Genomic DNA, 27,362 nt, shown 5'->3' with positions numbered 1-27,362 from the left:
TCAGGGAGAATGGCTTAAAGAGCTAAGAGACGAAACATCCAATACATGAAGTTACCACCTAGAAAAGGAAGCGATACAAGTTAATGACAGACATCACTCAAGTCACACTTTTAGCCTAGGGCTGAACCGGTTTGCTGTCTGTTCTTGCAGATGAAAGAAGAGTACTCTGCAATGCTCATGTGAATTGCAACTGGGTGTGACAACCCGAAAGACTCACTCTGCTAAGCTGCATGGGGCATAGCAACCAGGATTCACCAGGATAATGCATGGTTTCTTCCCACAGCCAATTTCATTCAAAAATCACCACATTCTCTCCTCTGCATTGTTGGCTTCTAAAACAAGCAAAGTAAAAACAACTGTTTCCATGTTGTTTCACTGTTGCGCAACATACTTTCATCATTGCTAAGTTTGAGAAACCAGGCATTCCTCCCACATTGCATAAAATGCTTTTTCTTCCATGAGTGTCCTTGAAAAGCCCTGATATCTACAACTGGGGAAGAAATCTTTCCATGGGAGGAAGCTGCTATTTCTTTTCCTACAGGAGCCAAAGCATAGCCTTGAGACCACCCTCTCAAGTGGAAGATGGAAAACCTCAGGAACAGTGCGGCATCGAGCAACTCTCCACAGTGGAGCTGTGAGAAGTTATTGAGCACAGGTGTTTAATTATGATGCATTAGGGAAACGGGTAACACTCAATGGCCCTCAAACATAGGCCTCCACCTGTGCAGTGGCCGTCCATTGGTTTGTGAGCGGCTCATATTGAGAAAAGTGATTCTGCTCCAGCCCTGCTCAAGGGCCATTCTTGTCTTGGTATAACCAAGTTCACTGCCAGGAAACCACAGGTTTTCTCCACATGAGCAGGTCCATTATGCAAGTTTATAGTCTGCATCTGGGTTGCCTCCCCTGGAATTAGGCACTTTTGAAATCAAGTGAAAAATCAGAATAATTCAAGCTGTCCTGCAGGGAAAAAAATCTCTCCAGGTACCTTCCACAACTGAATTTGTGAAAAGCAAGGAAAACAAAAATGCAGGTCAAATTGTAGCTAGAGTTTTCCTGCCTGGCCCACAGTCAGGACAAATCTCTCTCACCTGCCAGGCCCACAGACTCTCAGACCCAACCAAGTAAACATACAGAGACGTGTATTGTTTACAAACTGTATGGCCATGGTAGGCTTCTTGTTATCTACTTCTTCTATCTTAAATTAACCCATTTCTATTAATCTATAAGTTGCCACGTAGCTCGTGGCTTACCAATACCTTACATCTTCCCTGTCCTGGCAGTGGCTGGCAGCGTCTCTCCCCAGCCTTCCACTTCCCAGAATTCTCTTCTCTCTTGTCCCGCCTATATTTCCTGCCTGGCCATTGGCCAAATAGCATTTTATTTATACAGAGCAATATCCAAGCATCAAGTGACCAAGATCATGGAAATTCATCCTTAAATAATAGTCTGTCCTCTGCTGCTAGATTAGTAGTTAGGAATGCTATTTATTGAGCAGAAACTGGTCCAAGAGCTTTTTAAGTATTGTCTCAAATTCAATCTTATTGGAAAGGTAGTATTGCAATAACTATCACTGATACTGGAGATGAGAGTTTATCAAGGAACTCTACATTGTCTCACATCAAAGTCAATGTTTATCTTTCCCTTGATTGTGTGACTTTCTCAGACTCTGTGCATAAAATTCTAAAGCCAAGAGAGTGTAAGCGAACAGTAGAATGGGTACAATTTGTTTTCTGAATTCCAACGCCTACCATCTATCCATTCTATCTTACCATATGTTTTTATTGTTTTATTTATTTTTATTTTATGTGCATTGGTATTTTGCCTGAATGTACATCTGTGTGAGGGTGTCAGGTTTCCTAGAACTGGAGTTATAGACAGTTGTGAGCCTACTGTGCTGGGAATTCAACCCGGGTCCTCTGGAAAAGCAGTCAGTGCTCTTAACCTCTGAACCATCTCTCCAGCCCTGCATATATTTCTTTTAATAAGAAATATTTGTATTTTTATTACATTTATGCATGTGCATGCATGCTTGCATGTTTGCATACATAAGCCACAGAACTTTGGGGAACTGTTTTTTTCTGAATGACATATAGACCTCGAGGATGGAATTCAGGAGCTAGTTCAATAGAGAATACAGAAGATGAAGGCTATAGAATACCCATCCAATAAATTCCACAGAATAGCTGTGTGTAATGTTTCATTTGAAGTGAGGAGCTGCTAGACACAATGTAATAATACAGCACTGCACACTCAAGGCAGGCCAGTACAGTGTTGGGCCCTCTACCATGCCTGAGAATGGCTTCTCGGATAGCAGACACACAGGGGCAATGCCTGGAGACAGGAGTCCTCTAAGCAAAAGCTACAGCTAGAACCAGAGTAGCTGTCAATTTCTTCCTTTAAGAAGCAGAATTTTTGTTCTTAGAAGTTCTGAAAATAATAGAACAATATCAGGGAGAGTTAATCTTTGCCAACTACAATGATGTTTAATTTCTTTGTAATCTATTGGTCAAGACTCCCCAGTTTCAAGATTTTCAAAGTATGTAAATTAAAAATATTTACTGTCAATTAGTGTTATTCCTCCCATGAAAATATAAAAGTTCAAAGAAGATTCACCAGCACTTGCCATTTCATAACATCACTCAGAATGCCTAATGTTCATTTCATGCCACTGTTCATAACAAGATACCTAAAAATACCTAGGTTTTTGTGGTTCTATGAATCAAACTCACTTCCTCACACACATTCAATAAGCACTCTATTACTTTACATTCCAAGCCCTATTTTTTTTTAAAAAAGTTAAGTACAGTATAGATATTTAAGGATAAAATTTACATAGCCAAGCTTGACAAAATTGAATATTTAATATCTATGGGTCTTATCATACATTAATTGTACTTCAGTTTTTAAAAGTCTTACAAACATTCTGAATGGCTGCATGCTAGTAGTTCTTAAGGCTCAATATTGCTACATGTGATAAATGGTGCATGGAATGAACATATGGGGTATGAATGCTTTTTGATGAGTCTTAATGGAAGCACCTCACCATTCCCTCTCTTCAGGGATTCAGTACCTGGGGTCAATGACATGCCACAACATTTGAATTCTCCCATTTGATGAAGCACCCGTTTTTCCCCATCTTAAATTCTTTTCTGTGACTGACAGTTTCATCCATTCCTTCCTGGGGCTACTATTGAAATTCCTTTGTACTTGTAGAAGCAAGTTTGCTGGTTCAAGAATTTTGTTTTAACTCTGCCTTTAAGACTCGTCAGCAGCAAATTAGGATAAGGAATCCTAATTTATGTTTCAAAGGCCTTGATGGGAGTGAGAAGTATTTTTATTTATATTCTCCCCACAAAGTGTGTCAAGTCAAGTTGATGAACCACAGCACACTACTGTACAATTATTAGAAAATTCCAGAGGGATCTGTGAAATATGAGAAACAAGGGCAAATGGGGATAATGCCAGCTAAACTTAATAAGGCTCCTTGATTGTTTGCAGCAGCTGGGAGCAGTGTGGAGGGAAGAAGAGTGGGCACTTGACTTTCTCTTGTTGACAGTTGTGTACATATTATACAAGTGTGTGCAATATATTGTATAATACGATACAACCATTCCAAATATTTCTACTGCTATATAAGTCAACCCAAATAACAAAGTATAATTAACATCCAGAGTGACTTAATCCTTTGTTTCGTTGATATGAGTATTATGTACAGAAAAAGTATAGTGAATGCCTCAACTACTATACAGAATCTGTAATTAATACTTGACTATATTTACTTTATCACATATCTGTTCATTGTCTGATCTGCTATGTATACATCCATTTTATTTACAGAAGCATTTAAAAGTAGACTAGAGACTTTTAAATGTGAATGATCTTTATTTCCAGTTATCTAGATGTTGTTTTATTCACTAAATGTTAACACAGGTGAATTTAGCTTTTATTACAAGTATGTACTTTTTTCAAGTATTTGGTCCAGTTGAATGAAGGTATTTCATTTATTAGATGATTTCACTGTCAGGACCTTGGAACATATGAAAGGTGGATGGACTGGATAGTTTTATATCAACTTGACACAAGCTAAAGTCATCTGAGAGGATGGAACCTCAATTGAGAAATGTCTCCATAATATCAGGCTATAGGCAAGCCTGTAGGACATTTTCTTAACTAGTGACTGATGTGGTAAGGACCAGTCATTGTGGGTGAGGTCATTCTTGGGCTCATGGTCCTGGGTTCTGTAAGAAAGCAGGATGAGCAAGCCACGAGGAGCAAGCCAGTAAGCAGCACCCCTCCATGGCCTCTGCATCAGCTTCTACTTCCAGATTCCAGATTCCTGCCCAGTTTAAATTCCTGCCACAACTTCTTTTGATGATGAACAATGATACAGAAATGTGGTTCAAGGTGTTTCATTGCAGTGATAGAAACCCAAAGACAGTGAGGATAAAGAGGAATTAGTTTTCATGTTCGCTCCATTCTGCATAGTGAAAGAAGTGTAAGTCGATCACATTGAGGTAGATTCAGTTGCTTTTGTTTCTGGTTTTACTTCACCACTCTCTCCTAGGTGTGACATTAAGTTTCCATCAGTTTCTCCCCTGTGATGGAATCACCACCTCACCCCATGTATTGTTCCTGTTTGACTAGTGGACAGATCCCCCTCCTATGTCAGGACTGGCTGAGAAGTCACTGGGAAGATCCTCTAGACCAAGAGGGCTCTTCACTTAAAGACAATTTTGTCCTGCTCCCTCATCCTACACACAGGGCTCTCACATCTCAATGAGCACCCATGCTTACTTTTCAAAATCCCAAGCATATCTCTTCCAGCCCAGAGGGTTTAGGGTTCTCATCTCATGCCAGGTAAAACAGGCTAGCAAAGCATTCTTCTAAATTCATTGTTTAATCAAGGATTTGGTCCTTGAGAGATCAGAAGCTCATTGTTTCTCCTTGCGCTTCAGCTGTGACCTTCATTCACCTCAGGGCAAAACTTAGTTTAAACAGAGGAAAGGTAGTAAGATTTCAGACTTTAAAATCAGCAAAATAAAATAAAACTTTATGCACCACAGTCTAACTCTCCTCGTTTTCACTCTATGTGTTAATCTGTTTTCAACAACAAGGATACTCAACTAGCAGTGAGTTTGCCCCCTAAGAAGACATCCAATTCATGTTTTCACAATTCCAACTTGTGAATGTTCCTGACATCGATTACATAGATACATTAGATACTGATTAGCCTACAATGCACAAAACAGTCTTCACCTCAAAGTGTGTTCCATCACAAAACATCAAGAATGTGAAGGTTTTATTCCCAGTGATGGGATGCCTTGCTCAGCCTTGATGCAAGGGGAAGGAGCTTGGTCCTGCCTCAACTTGATATGCCATGCTTTGTTGAGTCCCAGGGAGGCCTTATCCTTTTGGATGAGTGGATGGGGGAGAGGGGGTAGAAAGAGGTGGAGGATAGAATAGAAGGAAAGAAGGGAGGAGAAACTGGTTGGTATGTAAAATAACAATAATGATGATGATGATAATGATGATGAAAAAAGAGTATAAAGGTTTAAATGAGAAAAGCTTGTCTAAACCGTTGCTTCTAAAACTGTTTCGGGGAGTCTAGGCATCTTATGGAAGAATCATTTCAAGAGCCGAGGAGACACCCTTCCTTTTCCAGTGGGAAAAACCCATGTTGCATATAAGTCAGAGCACAACGATTCTGCTGGGGAGACACAGGGAATGTATATGCAATTATATGTTTCAAAACTGATCTTTTGTGCACTATTTCCATACATCTCCACAGAGTATAATCTTCTTCAATATGGCAAGATTAAGGGTCTGTTTTATCATTTGATGACATTTTAAAGCCTTTAATTTGTACTAGTATATATGATTAGTTCACAAAAGGAACAGTCCTTCCCAATTAAAACACAGAAAAAAATTCATAATTTCAGAAAAAAAAATCAATTTAAATATTTTAGTCACTGGTCTACTTTTTATGCCCTCTGCACTTTTTTCATTTTTGTGTGAACCAGTACAAATGTGATTACAGGCTAGCCACCGCTGGCAGATTGATGTGAATAAGTGCTACAGGACTCTTCACCTCCAAGCACTCAAGGCAACCTCATTCCACCTCTCTGGTATCATTGTCTTGATTTTTCTTTCTCACAGTACTTTTTTCTCTAACCAATGACCCTTCAAAGATTCCTGACCAAAACAGAAACCCAGAAGCGGCCAACATTGGTGAAGACTTCTTTAGTAAGCCAGGGCAATTAGTCTTGATTGTGCAGCCTTGTTCAATTACACATTAATTTCACACCTGGATTCTATTACAGGATAACAAAATCCTCAGAAATCAAAGTAATCATTTCAATCATAATAATTAGCTGCTAGATTTCTGGTGTTTGTGTGGGGGGGTGGAGTATTTAAAACTGCATCAAAGTGTTAATAACTATGAAGAGAAAAAGTCATTCAGTGGCTGTGCCACTGCATGAAGCTCCTCTCCTGACTTGGGACTCAAAGACAAGCCAGGCCCATGACAAGAGTTGGCTGGCTGCCTTGTGGGTTCTGCTGTTGCTGTCACTGCAGATGCTGGAACCAGCAGCAGTTTCCATACCTCCCTTGAAGAGCATTAACTGTCACTATCAGTGAGCTTCTCATAGGAAAGGCACTGGGAGGGTCTAAGAGAGAAGGTCTTAGCTATTGGAAAGCAAATATTGAGATTGGACAGGAGTTGGGCAACAGAAGGATGACCAACGAATCTGAATCTGAGGCAGATGAGATTGGAAGAGACAATAATTCTCCCCACCCCCAATTCTAGGTACCATCATAACCCAGTGCATTATTCCAACCAAGGCAAAGGCACTCAGGTGATCTGACCTTCCATACACCTTAAGACCCTGCATCCCAGACAGTTATATCTTGCAAAGTTGGATCATTAATTCTACAGAGGCAAGACTGTAACTTGATAGGAGAGAGGGGGAAGACTCTGGCCAGGAAATTCTGGGAGAAAGTAGTTTACTATTTTCTACATTTCTAAGTATACAATAGTATCTACCACCTCTCATAATTACCAGCAAGTACTTTTCTGTCACTCATCTCTTTCTTTCTTTCCCCTTCACTCTTTTATTTCACTACTAAATATTGATGCTCTTTGCCATAAGATAAATCAACAAACTAAATTTTCTCCCACCTATACCTGGACACTTCTGTCTCTGAACTCCATTATAGACACAAGTGATGTGCACAATTATATTCTATTGCAAACCAATGTTGAGACTGCTGGTCAACCCTTAGTGGGAACTATAACCATCTCCTTTTATAAACTATAGCAGAAAACATAATTCCTAGTGAACACAACCTTCCAGAAAGACTTAAATAAGACAACAAATCAAAACAGTGGGGGGAAGGGAAATTAAAACTGGATGATACATGTAGGCAAAACATACCAAATGTGGGCAAAACACATCAAAATAACACAGAGCACGTTTGATAACAGCTCATAACACCAAATCCATAACCTCACAACTCAATAATGGAAATGAAAGGAACTAGTTAAAATGCCTGAGAAACAATTCCGAGTTCGCCTTTTCAAGAGGATCAGTGACTGTATAAAGAACATAAAGAAGCAGGTGAACAAATAAGGACAAATCAGGCCCTAGACAAGAAAGTCATCAAAGTGAATGAAAAAGTAAACCACAAGGAGATGGGAAGACATCAAGGCAGAAGTACATACAACAAAATAAAGAGCAATACAGCATCACCAGAACCTAGCCCTTCTCCAAGAGCTAGACCTGAACATCACGGAATGGAAGAAGAAGAAGAAAACAACCTAATAAGCAACATCATGAAGAGGCTAGAGCCTTATATAGAAGAAATCAAAAATAAAGTGGAGGAAAAGACAAAAAATGGGAAGAACGTTATAAAAAACTAGAGGAAAGGACAATTAATGCAGAAGAAAACAATAAATCCCTGAAAAAAATCAGGAAAAAACAAGGGAAACAGTCCAAGACCTGAAGAGGGAAATAGAAAAAATTAAGAAGATACTAGCAGAAGGAATGCTGGAAATAGAAAATCTGAGTAAACAAACAGGAACTTCAGAGGCAAGTATAAACAACAGAATGCAAGAGATGGAAGAGAGGATCTCTGGTGTGGAAGATATGGTAGAAGAAATAGATTCATCAGTCAAAGAAAACACTAAAACCAACAAAGTCATGACCCAAAATGTCCAAGAAATTTGGGACACCATGGAAAGACCAAACCTATGAAAAACAGGGATAGAGGAAGGAGAAGAATACCAACTCAAAGGTATAGAAAACATATTTAACAAGATCATAGAAGAAAACTTTCCCACCTTAAAGAACGAAATGCCTATGAAGATACAAGAAGCCAATAGAACACCAAACAGACTAGACCCCCCAAAAAAGTCCCCATTCCACATAATAATTAAACAACTACACATACAGAATAAAGAATATTAAGGGCAGCAAAGGAAAAAGACCAAGTGACTTATAAAGGCAAACCCATCAGAATAACACCCGATTTCTCAGTGGAGACTTTGAAAGCCAGAAGGACCTGGACAGATATAATGCAGACACTAAGAGACCATGGATGCCACCATAGACTAATATATCCAGCAAAACTCTCAATCATCATAGATGGAGTGAACAAGACCTTCCAAGACAAAACCAGATTTAATCAATACTTATCCACAAACCCAGCCCTACAGAAAGCACTAGAAGGAAAATTCCAAACTAAGGAAGGCAGATACACCCATGAAAACACAGGCAATAGATAACACCACAGCAGTAAACCCCAAAGAAGAGAAGTACACACGCACTACCACCAAATAATAAAAATAATAACAGGAACAAACAATCACTGGTCATTAATATCCCTTAATATCAATGGACTTAATTCACCTATAAAAAGATACAGACTAACAGAATGGATATGAAAACAGGATGCATCTTTCTGCTGCATACAAGAAACACACCTCAAATTCAAAGACAGATACCTCCTAAGAATAAAAGGCTGGGAAAAGACTTTACAGTCAAATAGTCTTAAGAAGCAAGCTGGTGTAGCCATCCCAATATCCAGCAAAATATACTTCAAACTAAAATCAATCAAAAGAGATGATGAACGACATTACATACTCATTGCAGGAAATATCCACCAAGATGAAGTCTAAATTCTGAACAATTACACCCCATACTCAAGGGCACCCACATATGTAAAAGAAACATTACTAAAGCTTAAATCACATATAAAACCCCACACATTAATAGTGTGAGACTTCAACACCCCACTTTCAACTCTGGACAGATAGGCCAAATTGAAACTTAACAGAGACATAATGGTCTTAACTGATATTATGGCTCAAATGGACTTAATCGATATCTATAGAACATTCCACCCAAACAAAACAGAATAAACCTTCTTCTCAGCACCCCATGGAACCTTCTCTAAAATCGACCACATACTTGGCCACAAAGCAAATTTCAACACATACAAAACAATTGGAATAACCTCTTGTGTTCTGTCAGACCACCGTGGTTTAAAGTTAGATTTCAAGAACAGAAGAAACTACAGAAATCCTGAAATCTCATGGAAACTAAATAATGCTCAACTGAATCACCAATGGGTTAAGGGAGAAATAAAGAAAGAAATTAAAGACTTCCTAGAGATCAATGAAAATGAATACACCACATACCCAAACTTATGGGATACTATGAAAGCAGTGCTAAGAGGGAAATTCATAGCACTGAATGCCCACATAAAGAAGCTGGAGAAATCTCACGCTAGTGACTTGATAGCACACCTGAAAGCCCTTGAACAGGAAGAAGCAAAGTCTCGCAGGAGGAACAGAGGCCAGGAAATTATCAAATTGAGAGCTGAAATCAATAAAATAGAAATAAAGAGAACAATAGAAAGGATTAATGAAACAAAGAGTTGGTTCTTTGAGAAGATCAACAAGATAGACAAGCCCTTATCCAAACCAACCAAAGACAGAGAGAGAGCATCCAAATTCACAAAATCAGAAATGAAAAGGGGGACCTAACAACAGACAATGAGGAAATCCAAAGAATCATCAGGTCATACTTCAAAAACCTCTACTCCACAAAACTGGAAAATCCTGGGTAGGTACCACATACCTAAGTTAAATCAAGACCAGATAAACCATTTAAATAGTACAATAACCCCTAAGGAAATAGAATCAGTCATTAAAAGTCTCCCAACCAAAAAAAAGCCCAAGACCAGATGGTTTCACTGCAGAATTCTACCAGATCTTCAAAGAAGACTTAATACCAATATTCTAAATTGTTCCATACCAATAGAAGCAGAAGGAATCTTACCAAACTCCTTCTATGAGGCTACAATTACCCTGATTCCTAAACCAAACAAAGATACAACAAAGAAAGAGAACTAAAGACCAATCTACCTCGTGAACATTGATGCAAAAATACTCAATAAAATACTGGTGAACAAACTCCAAGAACACATCAAAACAATTATCCACCATGATCAAGTAGGCTTCATCCCAGGGATGCAAGGGTGGTTCAACATACAAAAGTCCGTCAATGTAATACACCATATAAACAAACTCAAAGAAAAAAAAAAACACATGATCATCTCACTAGATGCAGAAAAGGCATTTGACAAAATCCAACACCCCCTCATGATAAAGGTCTTGGAGCGATCAGGAATACAGGGAACATACCTAAACATAATAAAGGCAATCTACAGCAAGCCAACGGCCAACATCAAATTAAATGGAGAGAAACTCAAAGCAATACCACTAAAATCAGGAACAAGGCAAGGCTGTCCCCTCTCCCCATACTTATTCAATATAGTACTTGAAGTTCTAGCTAGAGCTATAAGACAACATAAGGAGATTAAGGGGATACAAATTGGAAAGGAAGAAGTCAAACTTTCCCTATTTGCAGATGACACGATAGTATACATTAGTGACCCCAAAAATTCAACCAAGGAACTGATACAGCTTATAAAAACCTTCAGCAACATAGAAGGATACGAGATCAATTCCAAAAAAAAAAAAAAATCAGCAGCCCTCCTATATACAAGAGAGAAACAGGCTGAGAAGGAAATCAGAGATACATCACATTTACAATAGCCACAAATGATATAAAATACCTTGGGGTTACTTTAACTAAGCATGTGAAGGACCTACATGACAAGAACTTTAAGTCCCTGAAAAAAGAAATTGAAGAAGATGCCAGAAAATGGAAAGACCTCCCATGCTCATGGATAGGCAGGATCAACAGTAAAAATGGTGATCTTACCAAAAGTAATCTACAGATTCAACGCAATCCCCATCAAATTATCAACACAATTCTTCACAGATCTGGAAATAGTGATACTCAACTTCATATGGAAAAACAAAAAACCCAGGATAGCCAAAAGAATCCTGTACAATAAAACAACCTCTGGAGGCATCATGATCCCAGACCTCAAGCTCTACTATAGGGCTACCATAATAAAAACAGCTTGGTACTGGCATAAAAACCGACATGTGGACCAATGGAATCAAATTGAAGACCCTGACATTAACCCGCACACCTATGAACATACAATTTTTGACAAAGAAGCCAAAAATGTACAATGGAAAAAGAAAGCATCTTCAACAAATGGTGCTGGCATAACTGGATGTCAATGTGTAGAGGGCTGCAAATAGATCCATATCTGTCACCATGCACAAAACTTAAGTCCAAGTGGATCAAAGACCTCAACATAAATCCAGTTACTCTGAACCTGATAGAAGAGAAAGTAGGAAGTGCTCTTGAACACAGTGGCACCAGAGATCACTTTCTAAATATAACACCAGTAGCACAGACACTGAGAGAAACAATCAATCAATGGGACCTGTTGAAACTTTTGTAGAGCAATGGACATGGTCAACAAGACAAAGCGACACCCTACAGAATGGGAAAAGGTCTTCACCAACCCCACATCTGACAGAGGGCTGATATCCAGAATGTATAAAGAACTCAAGAAATTAGACATCAAAATGCCCAACAGTCCAATTAAGAAATGGGCTATAGAACTAAACAGAGAATTCTCCACAGAGGAAGTTCAAATGGCTGAAAGACTTTTAAGGAATTGCTCAACATCCCTAATTATGTTGGAAATGCAAATCAAAATGACTCTGAGATACCACCTTACACCTGTCAGAATGGCTAAGATCAAAAGCGCAGAAGACAGCTTATGCTGGAGAGGATGTGGAGCAAGGGGAACTCTCCTCCACTGCTGGTGGGAATGCAAGCTTGTACAGCCACTTAGGAAATCAATATGGCACTTCCTTAGAAAACTGGGAATCCATGTCCCCCAAGACCCAGCTGTAGCACTCTTGGACATATACCCAAGGAATGCTCAATCATACCACAAGGGCATTTGCTCAGCTATGTTCATATCAGCATTGTTTGTAATAGCCAGAACCTGGAAACAACCTAGATGCCCTTCAACTGAAGAATGGATAAAGAATATATGGTACATATACACAATGGAGTACTACTCAGCAGAGAAAAACAATGACATCATGAGGTTTGCAGGCAAATGGATGGATCTAGAAAAAAATCATCCTGAGTGAGGTAACCCAGACTCAGAAGGACAAACATGGTATGTACTCACTCATAGGAGGATACTAGATGTAAAGCAAAGATGACTCGACTGCCACACAACTCCAGGGAAGCTACCTAGAAACTCGACCCTAGGAAAGACACAGGGATCACCCAATGACAGAGAAATGGATGAGATCTACATGAACAACCTGGATGACAGTGGGAGAAATGAAGGGCAAGGTTTGAGGGAAGGGAGGCTTGGGGGAGCAGGAGATCCCAGCTGGATCAGGAACAGAAAGTGAGAACAAGGAATAACAGACCATGATGGATGAGGACCACATGAGAACAGGAGTGGGCAGAGTGCTGGAGAGGTCCCCTGAGGCCCACAGTGATGCATCCTCTGTAGACTGCTGGCAATGGTCGAGAGAAAGCCTAATCTGACCTAGTCTGGTGATCAAATGGTCAAACACCCTGACGGTCGGGCTGGAACTCTCATCCAATGACTGATGGAAGTGGATGCAGAGATCCTCAGCCAGGCCCCAGGTGGAGCTCCATGTGTCCAGTTGTCGAGACGGAGGAGGGACTGTCGGAGCGTGAATTGTTGAGCGCTGGATTGGAAAAAGCCTGACAAAAGGCCAGACAAACGGAAGCACATAACTTTTGAACCAAAGGCTCTGGAGCCCCTAGCTGGATCGGGGCCCTCTGGATAAGTGAGATAGTTGAGTGGCTTGGACTGTTTAGGAGGCATCCAGGCTGTGGGACCTGGACCTGTCCTTAGTGTTTGAGCTGGCTGTTTGGAACCTGGGGCTTACACAGGGACACTTTGCTCAGCCTGGAAGGAGGGGACTGGACCTGCCTGTACTGAATCCACCAAGTTCAAATGAATCCCCAGGGGAGTCTTGGCCCTGGAGGAGATGCGAATGGAGGGGTGGGGATGTGGGAAAGATGGGGCCAGGGGCAGGAGCGGGGAGGACAGGGGAAGCCGTGGCTGATATGAAAAATTAAAACATAAATATAACAAACAAAAAAGGCGGGGGAGAAATAGATGAAATTGAAACTAAGGTGGGAGAAAAACCACATGGAACCTGGAACGAGTAGAGACCTGGGGAGAAAGGATTTCAAGAGTGAAGGAGAGATGAAATCAATGTTGGCAAGCTTAGAAATCGGGTAAGAAAGCAACACACTCCATTATTTAGGACAATTAGAATTAGTAAGTAGTGGTAAGGTTCACAGAAAGATGTGCATATCGAGCACCACTTAGGAAATAAGCATGCAAGGAGATTTTTTTTCCCATGAGGAAGCTTGACTGATGAAGATAAAAGGATTCGAGCGATAGTGAAGGAGGAGAGAGCTTTGGGTGGAAGTGACATGAAGCTGTTAGAAGAGTCAAAATGAGGGGAAGAAAAGACCCAAGGAAAAGAATGAAAGAGCAATCCTGAGGAAGGGGGTAGGGAAATTGTTGCTATGAATATAGGGAAGGTCAGTTCATTTCCTGAATCTAGGTGTTGTGGAAGTGGTGTGGACAAGTTTTTGGATAATGTCATCATTAACACAGTTAATATAAGCAACATTAAATAAAGAAAAGTTTAATAGCAAAAAAAAGAGAATGGAATTATTCTCAGAAATTATGCAAATCTGAAGAAAAAAATCATCATCCAAGCATAAGAGCTAAACTCGAAATAGATATGACCAGAGAGCAACTTCTCCATGACATATCACAATTGAGAGGTTGTGCTGATTAGTATTTTGATAACTTTATGTAAGTTATTAGAGTCATTGGGGAAAAGGAAACCTCTACTGAGAAAATACCCCTACCAGATTGTCCTGTAGGCAAGCCTGCTGGGCATTCTCTTGATGTGTGTGTGTGTGTGTGTGTGTGTGTGTGTGTGTGTGTGTGTGTGTGTAATAGGCTGAGCAAGCCATGGTAATAAGCCAGTAAACAGTGTTCCTCCATGGTTTTTGCTTTAGTTCCTGCCTCCTGATTCCTGCTCTGAGATTCTGCTCTGACTTCACTGCATGGTATATTACAACTGTAAGCAGAAATAAACCATTCCCTCCCCAAGTTCCTACCGTCATGGTATTTTAGCCTAGCCATGGAAACCCCAAGTAAAGCAGATGTCAAAATGATGAGCAAAGGAAACAATTGTAACAGCTATGAGGGAAAAATATCAACTTAAATACAAAGGCAAAAATATCAGAATATTATTAGATCTCCTTGGCTACCTTAAAAGCAAGATAAGCATGGACTAATATATTTCAAACCCTGAAAGTAAATAACTGTGAATTATACCCAAGGCAGTTATAAAAGGAAAGTTTGTAGCTAAAAGGACTCACATTAAAAATCCAGAAAGAATGAACATAAATAGCTAATGATACACTTAAAGACAAAAGAAGAAGAAGAGGAAGAGGAGGTAAATGCAGCAGACAAGAAGAACTAATAGAGATTAGGGCAGACAAAAAAAAAATACTTGCAATCAAACAACAAATAGCTCTTTGAAAAGATTAACAAGATTGACCAATCTCTAGCCAAACTAACAAAAAGAAGACACAAAGTAATAAAATTAGAGATTAAAGGAGCGTTGTTACAACAGACTCCAGTCCAGAGGATCATTAGGGAATACTTTGAAAAATTCCAAAACCCTGAAAAATAAATGAAGACATTTCTAAACTCATATTAGCTATGAAAATCCAACCCAGATGATATAAGCACTTCAAACAGACATGTAACAAAGAATGTTATTGGAGCAGTAATTAAAAGTCTCCCCACAAAGAAAAACCTAAGACTAGATGGATTCCCAGCTGAGTCTCCTAATCCTTTAGGGAAGATCAAGCATCACTACTTCCCAGTCTCCTCCAAAAATTAGAAAGGGAAGGAGATGATCAAACTCATTCTATGAAGCCAGTGTGACCTCATACCAAAACTAGATAAAGGAAACACAGAACAATTGTTCTGATAAACACTAGGTGTAAAAATTCATAATAAAATACTTGCAAATTGGATTCAGGAACATACTGGAAAGGTCACACATTATGACTAAGTTGGTTTCATTCCAAGCATGTAAGGTTGGTTAGCATAGACAAATTAAGTAATATAATAGACCATATAAATAGATGTAAATGTGACTCTTTGAGAAGCCAACACACATAATTTCAGGTGTGTTTTTCAGTCTCTAAATACCACTCTTTCTCTCATTTTTAATTCTATTTTTTTGAAAATAGATTTTTATACAATACATTATGTTCATGATTCCCCTACCCCCAACTCCTCCCAGGTACCCCCACTTCCTACCCACTCAAATCCACACTTTTTTTCTCTCTCTCATTAGGATACAAAAGGCAACTACAAACATACTAATAACATAAAGTTAAATAAAAATAGACAAAACAGAACATGAAAAAACAAACAAAATAAAAAGAGCCAAAGAAATAGCACAAGAAATACATATAGATTCAGAGACACATGGTTGCACACACAGAAATCCCATTAAAAAAAAAAGGAAAAAAAAAAACAAAAAACAGAAACCATACTATATACTCAAAGGATCTAGAAGGTTAAAAAAAAAAAAAAAAAAAAAAAAAAAAAAAAAAAAAAAAAAAAAAAAAAAAGCCCAACAAAACACTATGAGACAAAGAGCCTCCAAAAAGGCCATTGAGTTTGTTTTGTGTTTGGTCATCTAGTGCTGGGCATGATGCCTGGCATTAAGGCCATTCTTTCTCTCTTTTTTTTTTCTTGATTAAGAAATTTTCTACTCACTTTACATGCCACCCACAGATCCCATCTTCTCCCTCCTCCCACCTCTGAGTCAGCAGAGCCCTGCACACTGAGCCTAGGCAAGTCCAAGCCCCTCCCCACTGCACCAAGGCTGCTCAAGGTGTCACACCACAGACACCAGATTCCCAGAAGCCTGCCCATGCATGCACCAGGGACGGTCCCCTATCCCCCTGTCTGGGTGCCGCCAAAACAGTTTGAGCCAAACAACTGACTTTTGTATCCAGAGGGCCTAGTCCAGTTGCATGGGGGCTCCACAGCCACCAGTCCACAGTTTATGGGCTTCCAGCAATATAGTGGGTCATCTCTGCACATCTTCCCATCTTGATCTCCACATCCCTGCCTGCAGAATCCCTCCTCTCTCTCATCAGTTGGATTCCCAAAGCTCAGCCTGGTGCCTTGCCATGGATCTCTGTATCTGCCTCTATCAGTCACTGGACAAAGGCTCTATGATGGTGGTTAGGGTATTCACTAGACTGGTTACCAGAGAAGACGAGTCTAGGCACCCTCTGGACCACTGCCAGTACTCCCAGGTGGGGTCATCCTTGTGGATTCCTGAGAGCCTCCCTGGCACCCTACCTCTTCCTATTCCCATGATGTCCTCATCTATGATGGCATCTCCCTCCCTGTCCTCCCACTCTGTCCCTGTTCCAGCTTGACCCTCCCATTTCCCTATGTTCTCATCCCCCACTCCTCCATCCCCCACTCCCAGTCCACTCATGTAGAGCTCATCCACTTCTCCTTTGCTGGGCCATCCATGTGTCCCTCCTAGGGTCTTTCCGTGTTAGCTAGCCTCTCTGGAGCTGTGGGTTGCAATCTGGCCATTCCTTCCCTCACATCTAGTATCCACTTATAAGTGTTTGTCCTTCTGAGTCTGGGTTACCTCACTCAGGGTAATATTTTCTAGTTCCGTCCATTTGCCTGCAAATTTCATGACATCATTGTTTTTTACTGCTGAGTAAAAAACTCCATTGTGTATATGTGCCACATTTTCTTTATCCATTCTTCAGTTGAGGGACATCTAGGTTGTGTCCAGGTTCTGGCTATTACAAATAGTGCTGCTATGAACATAGTTGAGCATGTGCCCTTGTTGTAAGATTGAGCATTCGTTGGGTATATGCCCAAGAGCCACTCTTTCTCTTTAACCCTCAGGCTTTATATGATAGATAGATAGATAGATAGATAGATAATAGATAGGTAGATAGATAGGTAGATAGATAGATAGATAGATAGATAGATAGATAATAGATAGATGGATAGATAGATAGATAGATAGATAATAGCTAAATAGATAGATAATAGATAGATAGATAGATAATAGATAGATAGATAATAGATAGATAGATAGATAATAGATAGATAACAGATAGATAGATAGATATTAGATAGATAGATAGATAATAGATAGATAGATAATAGATAGATAGATAGATAGATAGATAGATAGATAGATAGATAATAGATAGATAGATAGATAGATAATAGATAAATAGATAGATAGATAGATAGATAGATAGATAGATAGATAGATAGATAGATAGATAATAGATAGATAGGTAGATAGATAGATAGGTAGGTAGGTAGATAGATAGACAGGTAGATAGATGGATGGATAGATAGATAGATAGATAGATAGATAGATAGATAGATAGAAAGATAATAGATAGGTAGATAGATAATAGATAGGTAGATAGATAGATAATAGATAGGTAGATAGATAGATAGACATGATAGATAGATAGATAGATAGATAGATAGATAGACATGATAGATAGATAGATGATAGATAGATAGATAGATAGATAGATAGATAGATAGATAGATAGACAGGTAGAGATATGGCAGGCAGAAATTACAAGATCATTTTGTTAACAGCAGAAAATGTACTCAACAAAGTTTCATATTCCTTCATATAAGAGCCATAAAGAAATTAATGATAGATGCCAATAATGCACAATAATGAAAGCTAAGTAAAGCAAACCTGAGGCAACATTATACTAAAGTGACAAGAAACTGGAAACATTTCCTTTAAAACATGGAATGAGACAAGGTTGGTCCACTCCACTTTTATTTTGTATAGTGCTTGAAGTCTTAGAGTAATGATACAAAAGGAAGCGATAACAAACAGATACAAATAGGAAAGAAGAAACCGAATCATGCCTGCTTGGAGACAACAGGATTTTATGTTCAAAAGCTACTACAGACACTGCCAGAAAACTTTTAGATTTGATAAAATCTTTAAGTAAATTTGCCCAGACAAATCAACCTACAAAAATAAGTTGTTAGTCATGAGTGACATGCTTCTTGAGGGACAACATATGAAAATGATCCTATTCACAACAATTTTGAACTATTGCAATGAAAAACTTTAAATGCTGACAAATAAATTGAAGAAGCAACTAGATTATGGAACAGCCTGTCATGTTTCTGTATTTGCAGAACTAATACATAAAAATATACTGCACCACTCAAAGCAGCCTACAAATTCAATAAAATCCCTATTAGAATGTCAAGTATCACTCCCCTGAGGCCCAGATAGCCAAAGCAATTCTAAGCAGTAAGAACAGTGCTGGAAGTATCACAGTACTTAACCTCAAATTATACTGCAGAGCCATAGAGACAAAGACAGCATATTATTGGCATAAAAGCAAAAATGTAGACCAGTGTAACAGGATATAGGGTTGAGACTTAAATCATACAGCTGTAGCCACATAACTTTTGACAAAGGTATTGGAAACATACATTGGAAAACTAAATAACCAAAATAACCTATTAAACAAATGGTGCTGACCATGCTGGATATCCACCTGCAAAAGAATTAAATCAGATCTGTATCTCTTAGATTGCACAAAACCCAATTCAAAATGGATCAAAGACCTAATTTCAAACCTAAAATATTGAAATTTCTAGAGAAAAGTATAATCAAAATACTTCAAGACAGACATAGGCAAGAATTTTCTGAATAGTACTTCAGTGGCATAGGAAATAGCCCTAAGACTTAGCAAATGAAATTATATTGAATTAATACATTTTTCACAGCAAAGGGAACCATCAGCAGAATGAACAGACAGACTACATTTGGGGCAATTTTTCATCAGCTATATCTCAAATAAGAATTTGATATCTAGAATATATTAAGAACTACTAAACTAACCAATAAAAACCAAAATCACCATTTAACAATTTGGCTAGTGAATTGAACCATTATGAAAAGAAGAAACACAAGTGGACAAAAATATTTTCTTAAATGCTCAATATCCTTAGGTATTGGGGAAATGCTAAATTGAGATTGTATCTTAATTCAACCAGAAAAATCATCATAAAACAAAACAAATAACAACAAATGCTGGTGATGATTTAGGGAAAGGGGTGTGCTCTTTACTGCTGGAAGAAGTACCAAGTGGTGCAACTACTGTAGAAATCTCTGTGTGTTGGGCTTGGGAGGTGGGGGTTAATTTTTATGTATGTGTATACAGTGGGTGTGAGTCTGGATGTAGGTCAGGAAACTAAAAATGGGTTCATAGACTATTTGGAAGAAGGGGGTGCAATGGAACACAAATGACATGAAAACAGAAAGGGTACTTGTAGGGGTGGAAGGGTATAAGTGGGAGAGAAAAGAGTAGGAATACAAACAGGGGAGAAAGATCAACAAACATTATGAATGAAATTCCACAAGGAAACCTACTACTTTGTATATTAACTAAAGGATAAACAAAAATATAATCATATGAAGCATAAGTGGATAAAGGGCATATAGCATATACACATAAAGGAATAAATAACTCTTAAAGGAGAATAAATAAGTAAGTAAATAGATGCTTATCCTTAATCCTCCCTAGTTTAATCAGCAGTCTAAATTTCCTGGAACCAATAACATGAGTACAGGTAGTTGGGATGAGACTTAAGGCTCATGACTGGGTATCAAGATTCATTTTAAGGTGTGGGGACATCGCTCAGTAGATCAGGAGTTTATCATATGAGCTCCTTGGCTCAAGACTGAGCATTAGGAAATAAGGTTTCCTTTAATGGTAGACACCTGGTAGGTATATCAACCACATCCCAGTGAAAGCCCCATTTCCAGGAGCATGTGAGTAGTAGGCCAACACAAACTGGACTGACTGACTTTTTTAAAAGACAGAGGGGGATTGGAGGGAGGGAGAGATAAAAAACACAAATGCATAAAGTTGAATAGGGAGGAAAGTGGAGGATGGTCTCTGGGCGGAGCTCAGGAAAGAAGATTAAAAAGATCAAAATATATTGTATGAAATTCTCAAATGGTTAATAAAATTTTATTCTTAAAGAGGGTCAGTTTAAAAGTACAAAGAAGGGAAATACCTGGAATTGTATCTGAATTTGTGACCATTATCAAATTATTTGGCTGACAACCTGCCATTTGCTTGTACACAATACTAATTTATTTTCCAACATGAAGAACTTAATAAGCTTATATGGCTTTGAAGTTATATTGGAATGGCACATTCTACTCATCTAAAGAAACTTCATTTGTGGATCTGAGCCAATTTCATTCTTTTTGTTAATCCCAAAGATATGAGGAGAAAGATCACTAACCCAAATTGTCATGGCCAAATTAATTGAGGCAAGTACTTAATTAAAGCAAGTGTTTTTATTCATATACAATGAGCTGTCTTTCCCTAAGGCAAGGTTCAAGAGATCAACCTTGGACATGAGGAAGACAAGGTTTTTATAGCTCAGGGGTGGAGTTTTTCAAATGCAGGACGTGACAGGCAAGATTGGGTGGAGGTTACAGAAGCAGAGCATAGGCATAGCAAGTTAGTCATAACTACCTCCTGAAAAAAGACATGATTACAAAGTGATCATAACAAGGAAGTCATGACAACCTTTTGAAACAAAGGTAGGGATGCAAGATGGCTATTACAACTGTTTGAAACAAAGGCATGATTGTCATTTTCTGGAAGAGGCAGTACAGAGCCATTTGTACTTAAGGTTAAAGGTGGGGCACAGCCTAATCTTTGAGAAACAGAGATTTAATCACAAATAGGAAGGAGCCTAGTTTGCCTTTACTATGAGATGGTTTTTAAGCCTAAGATGGAAGAAGGCTGGTTTATCGCTTTCCTATAGATTCTCAGACCTTTTCTTAGCTTCTCCCTCTATGATACACAATGCAAAAATAATTTGATCAGTGAAAAACTCTAAGAAAAGACAAATTAAATTCTAATGCAAAAACAATTTTTCTATGTGGGTTTCAGTGATGTCATGATATCTTATAATGCTAAAATAACTTACATCACCATTAGCCAGTATTAATGAGTCATCTTCAAACAGATGACAATGTAGGCTCCAAAATTAGCACAAACTAAAAACAGACTTTTAATTCTTAAATTTTAAAGCCTAAGAAAAATTCAATGTACTCATTTATAACACATCCAGATGTTATCAGGTATTGGAACTCATGAGTGATTCACACATCTACAGTTTTCCAATTATACTTCAGGCTTTGATGCTCTGGGCACGACTTCATTTCATCATCCTTTGCTTTGCAGATACATTACATTTGAGAAAAGCTGGCCAAGAATGGGAGAGAAGCAAAAAGAGACTGAAAACACAACTAAAACCATTACATTTACACTTCAGGTCAAAGACTGTGTTTAATTATAGTTATTTCCATACAAGTAATTCTTACACTTAGTCCCCTGTGATTGGAACACAATGTGTGGAGAAACCAGAGGCTCACAGAAGCTTCAGAACATGCTCTCTTACAAGCATTAGCTCCCAGTAAGTCCACCAGGAGAATCCCCTACTTAGCCACTCTGTCACGCTAGGGAGAAAATGCACTGGGTTGCCTTTCTTTTCCAAAATGGCTGCTACCTTCCATTTGCTTCATCATGATTCCCTGAAACAGAAACAAGAACACAAGGAAAGTTTTGAAAAATTCTCTCATTCCACAAATATGTATTATTTACTTGGCTTGTACCAAATAAAGGAAAGCCCTCTCCTATCTGAAAATGCTCATGTGTAATAAAAGACACCTATTAATCTGTTGCTGACATACTGGAAAACAATCCTGTTGGTCAATTTCCCAGAATGGCTTCAGCACTACAGTTGATAATGTCACAGCAGGGAATCTGTAACTCCCTGCCCCTCTTTACTCTAAGAACCCTGTTTTCCAGGCTCCTTCTGAGTTCCCCAACCTTCTTGAGCTGTCACAATTTACATACAACTTTCATATTATGAATTTATTTTAATTCAAATAATTCAGCAGTCTGTTTTGAAAGACTGTGGCAACCTTTGGGGTACCTTGGCAGGTGGGCAATAGTCTGCTTTTTTCATTCTAGACAATAACTGAGGTCTTATTTTTCTAGAAACTTAGACAACATTAGTCCAACCCATCCATTTTGTTCATAAGAATGTTAGGGCACAAAGAGAAGGGTTTGTATTTTTATATCCATGTGATGAGCTAATAAAAGAACTAAGGCAAAAACTCAAATCTCCAAAACTCTGGGCCCATGCTATTTCCAGCATTATGCCCCAACTTATTTGGAATCAAATCAGTTACTTAGGTAGAGAAGACTTTCCAACTAATAGCTCTAATTATAGGTAGTAGAGTCACAAAATTTTCTACTTGTTCCCATGCCCATTCTCTAATTAAACAAGTGATAAAAGATGTGACTGATGTAATGAACATCAAAAAAGGAGAAATAATGAAATAAACATTATGAGGTTACACATTGGCTTGAGATCAATTCACTGGTCTTCATTACAGTTATTCACTCAAACTTGGAGTTTTTCCAAATGAGCTTGACTCTACACTATAATTCACACAGTGGTAGCTTCACAGATTTTATGTATTAAAAAAATTGTGAACATAAAATTCCTTCAAGAATAGTTTATTCCTTATATGCTTATAACATTGTCATAGACAATATAGTCTTTCCAAACCATAGTCTCTGACTTCAGATTCATTATGATTTATTGTAAAAAGACCCTGAGTTTCCTAAGAAGAAGAATCATATTATTTGTTCCTGCATCATTTATTTGTTTGTTACTGTAATTTTTGAACTTCTATAAGATATAATCACTACATTGTAAGTACCATCAGCAAAGAGAAGCAGAAACAGAGAGGCAAGTGTATAGGCATGTCTTTGTTAGGGTTTCTATTGCTGTGAAGAGACACCATGCCACAGCAACTCTTATAAAGGAAAAACATTTAATTGAGGTGGCTTACATTTTCAGAGGGCATGGTGGTGTGCAGGCAGACAAAATACTGGAGAAGTGGTGGAGTGTCCTACATCTTGTGCAGGTAATAGGAAGTGGTCTGAGATAGTGGGAGTGGCTTGAGTATATATGAGACCTCAAAGTCAGCCTCCACAGTAACATACTTCCTCCAACAAGGCCATACCTACACAAAAAAAAGCCACAACTCCCAATAGTGCCAATCCCGTTGGGGGCCATTTTTTTCAAACTACAACAAGGCTAATTTGTGATATATTTTACATTAAAAAAAATCTCCCCAGACCTTAGTGATTTAAACTACAAAATGGTATTACCTCACAGTTTCTGCTATTTGGAAACTGAGGCATGACTCAGCTGGATACCTCTGGCTCAAAAGTCTCTCATGGGCTGAATCTATACTATCAGGCAGAGTTTTTATCTGGAAATTCAACTTCATAGTCAGGAAGATGTCCTGCAACTGAGCTCATTCTGCCTTCCCTAAAGGAACAATCTGAGAGAACACTCACACAAATACCACACTCCTTTGAAACCTACTCTGAGAAGGTCAAACTGACCTGCCTCATTCTGTTCTTCAGAAGCAGCTCCATTACTCTAAGTCACACTCAAGAGGAGTTTTATGTATCATTTCACAAACTGTCTACCACCATTAGGACTTTGATTTTTTTATAACGATTACTTTATTGTGTTTTAAAAGCTACTAGCCAATGGCAAATTCTGAAAAGATATTTGTAGGATAGTCAGTGATAAATTTCAAAGAATACACAAGCTAAACTGAAAAGGATCTAGGAATAGCTATCTACTTTGTACTTAATTCAGATGAGGTAGAACCATTCATGGTTGCAGCCGCAAGGACCAGAGTACCTACAGATCACATAACCTCCAATAATATCTGCAGATCACATCATCTCCCAATATGCCTGCAGATCCACAGAATCTCCTAACATACCTGCAGATCACATCATCTCCCAATATACCTGCAGATCACAGCATCTCCCATAATACCTCCAGATCACAGATTCTCCCATAATACCTACAGATCACAGATTCTCTCTTAATATCTGCAAGTCACATTATTTCCCATAATACTTGCAGATCACAAATTCTCCCATAATGTCCGCAGATTACAGATTCTCCTATAATATCTAAAGATCACAGATTCCTTAAAGAGACCGTTCATTTCTGTCTTTATTTTAGGCTGACTGACATTCTCAGTTCACCTAGATTTTAGGAGATTGCAGGATATTCATCTCTTAAGTGCAAAGATAAGAGATTCTAAAAAGCTTACAACAAATTGTCATTCTAATTTACTCCCATAATTCACTTCAGCTTTCAGGAAGAAGAATGTCCTTTCTGGTTGGTTTACATTTCCAATGAGCATCCCCAAACAGTAGGCTTTATTTATCTATTCTGAGACACCTGTGCTTCCTGTAAAGAGCTCATACTTCCATGGGGAAACAGGGAACAAGCTTGGATCTTTACCTCACAGACTCTTCACCTTCACCTGGGCCCTGGGTGAAAAACTTCAAAGAGGAGAGGGAGTGAGGCTCAGCTGGATTTCTTTACATGGCTTTTCTCACAATGGAGCAGAGAGTGTACACTGCTTTGTTGTGTATGCTTTTCAACTTGATAGAACTTGAGGAAAAGAAATGAGATTCCCTCACGCAAACAAACAATTATGATTGAAACTAGGGTTTCACCAGATTCTTTAGCAAGAGTTTATAAAGTTCCCACTGTGAACCGTATAAACCATGATTCATCCTGGGATATGGTTGGGTAGGAAGGCAGAAATATAAAGGAAGGAAAATGGGATACATCCCATTGTTATGGTCATTTATTCATAAGTAAGAAAAAAGTTATTTCTTTTATAATCTAAACACTAATATGTTTCCTTCTTTTTAGATGAGGGTAAAGGTGTCTTATTTAAATTTGAAGAAATATAGTGCTAGAATTAAATTTTTTAAATGAGCATGAATCTGCAAGTTAAATGCTAAAAATCTATTCTAGTAAAAGTAAGCAGTATGATTAAGGACGTGTAACTCTAGAAGTAAAATGGAGGTAACAAAGTATAGCCTGACTCCCACTAGAAGAAAGTGGAATAGCCCAGCAAGATAACTCAGGGGTTAACTTGCTTACTGCCAGGCTTCTTCATCAGAGGTCATTCCCCCAGAACCCACAAGGTAAAAGGTGATCACTGACTTCGCAAGTTGTCTTCTAACCTCCATAAATTCACACACACATGTGGTGGGTATTGTGTTCCCTGAAATATTGTGTGTTCCCCAAAATAAACATATCTGGGGTCAGAGAACAGACAGCCACTAGAACAGAGCCAGAAATGGTGGCTAGAAAATGGGAAGAGTAAGCTATAGCAGAAGTTGGGCAGTGGTGGTACACACCTTTAATCCCCGCACTTGGGAGGCAGAGCTAGCTGGATCTCTGAGTTCAAGGCCACTTTAGAAACAGCTAAGCATGGTGACCCATGCCTTTAATCCCAGAAACATAACCTTTAACCCCAGGGAGTGGGGGCAGAAAGAGAAAGGTATATAAGGCGTGAGGGCCAGGAACTAAAGAGTAAAGCATGTAGTTAAGCATAACTGGAGAAGCATTCAGGCTTTCGAGCACAGTTCAGCTGAGAGCCATTGGGATGAGGATTCAGAAGCTTGCAGTCTGAGGAAACAAGACCAGCTGAGGAACTGGTGAGGTGAGAAAACTGTGGTTTGTTCTGCTTCTCTGATCTTCCAGCAATCACCCCAATAACTAGCCTCGGGTTTGATTTCATTAATAAGAACTTTTAAGATTCCTACTACACACACATGCACACACACACACACACACACACACACACACACACACACACACACCACTCTTCTAAAAGAGCAACAACAGGAAAAGCCAAAACTCAGAAACTACATGTTGGAGTAGAGGCCAGCAGTAGGAAGAAGAGCCACAAGCTCTGAGTAGGGTTGGAGGAAGTACAAATACTTGCAGATAAAGGGTTTACCTTAAAATAACCCTATCCAAGGATATGAAAATCTACTATAGTGGAAACTTCAAATCAATGAAGAAGAAATTGAGAAAGGTAGTAGAAGATGATAAAACCTAATATACCCATGAGTTAACAGAATTAATAATGTGGAAATAGACTTCCAACCAAAAGCAACATAGATTCAGTGCAATCCTGATCACCAGGATACCAGGGACAATTCTCACAGAAATAGAAAACAATAACCTTAAAAGGATTACAGAAGACCCCCAGACAGACAAAGCAATCTTGAATAAGGATAATACTGCTAGATGTTTAGTATAACAGATTTAGATTATACTATAGACATAGTAATAAAAACAGCAGGGAAGTCACACAGAAACAGACACACACACCAATGGGGTAGAAGGGAGGACACAGACAAAAGGCCACACACTGCATCTATCCCTCTTATTACAAAGGTACCAGAAGTGCACATTGGTGCAAAGGCAGCATCTTTAACTAATAGTGCTATATGGAGAAGAATGAAAACAGATCCTTGTCTCTTACCCTGTACAAAACTCGACTCCAAATGGATGAATAAACTCAGCATGAGGCTTGAGATTCTCAAACTGCTGAAGAAAAGAGAAAGGAGCATGCTTTCCAGGATGTAGGCATAAGTAGGAGCTTGCTGAATTGGAAAAACTTAGCATTTGCAGAGTAGTTTCTGCAGAATGATCCTATGGGATGTGTTTATCATATGAGGAAGATCCATCACTAGAGTCCTGGGAATATTTGTCCTCCACCTCTCTTTGCTATGTCTAAGAATATCTATTTCTGTACTCTGTTGATTTCATCT

The sequence above is a fragment of the Onychomys torridus genome, chromosome 18 (genome assembly GCF_903995425.1).
Source record: "Onychomys torridus chromosome 18, mOncTor1.1, whole genome shotgun sequence".
NCBI classification, from domain to species: Eukaryota; Metazoa; Chordata; class Mammalia; order Rodentia; family Cricetidae; genus Onychomys; species Onychomys torridus.
This window is presented reverse-complemented; position numbering follows the sequence as displayed.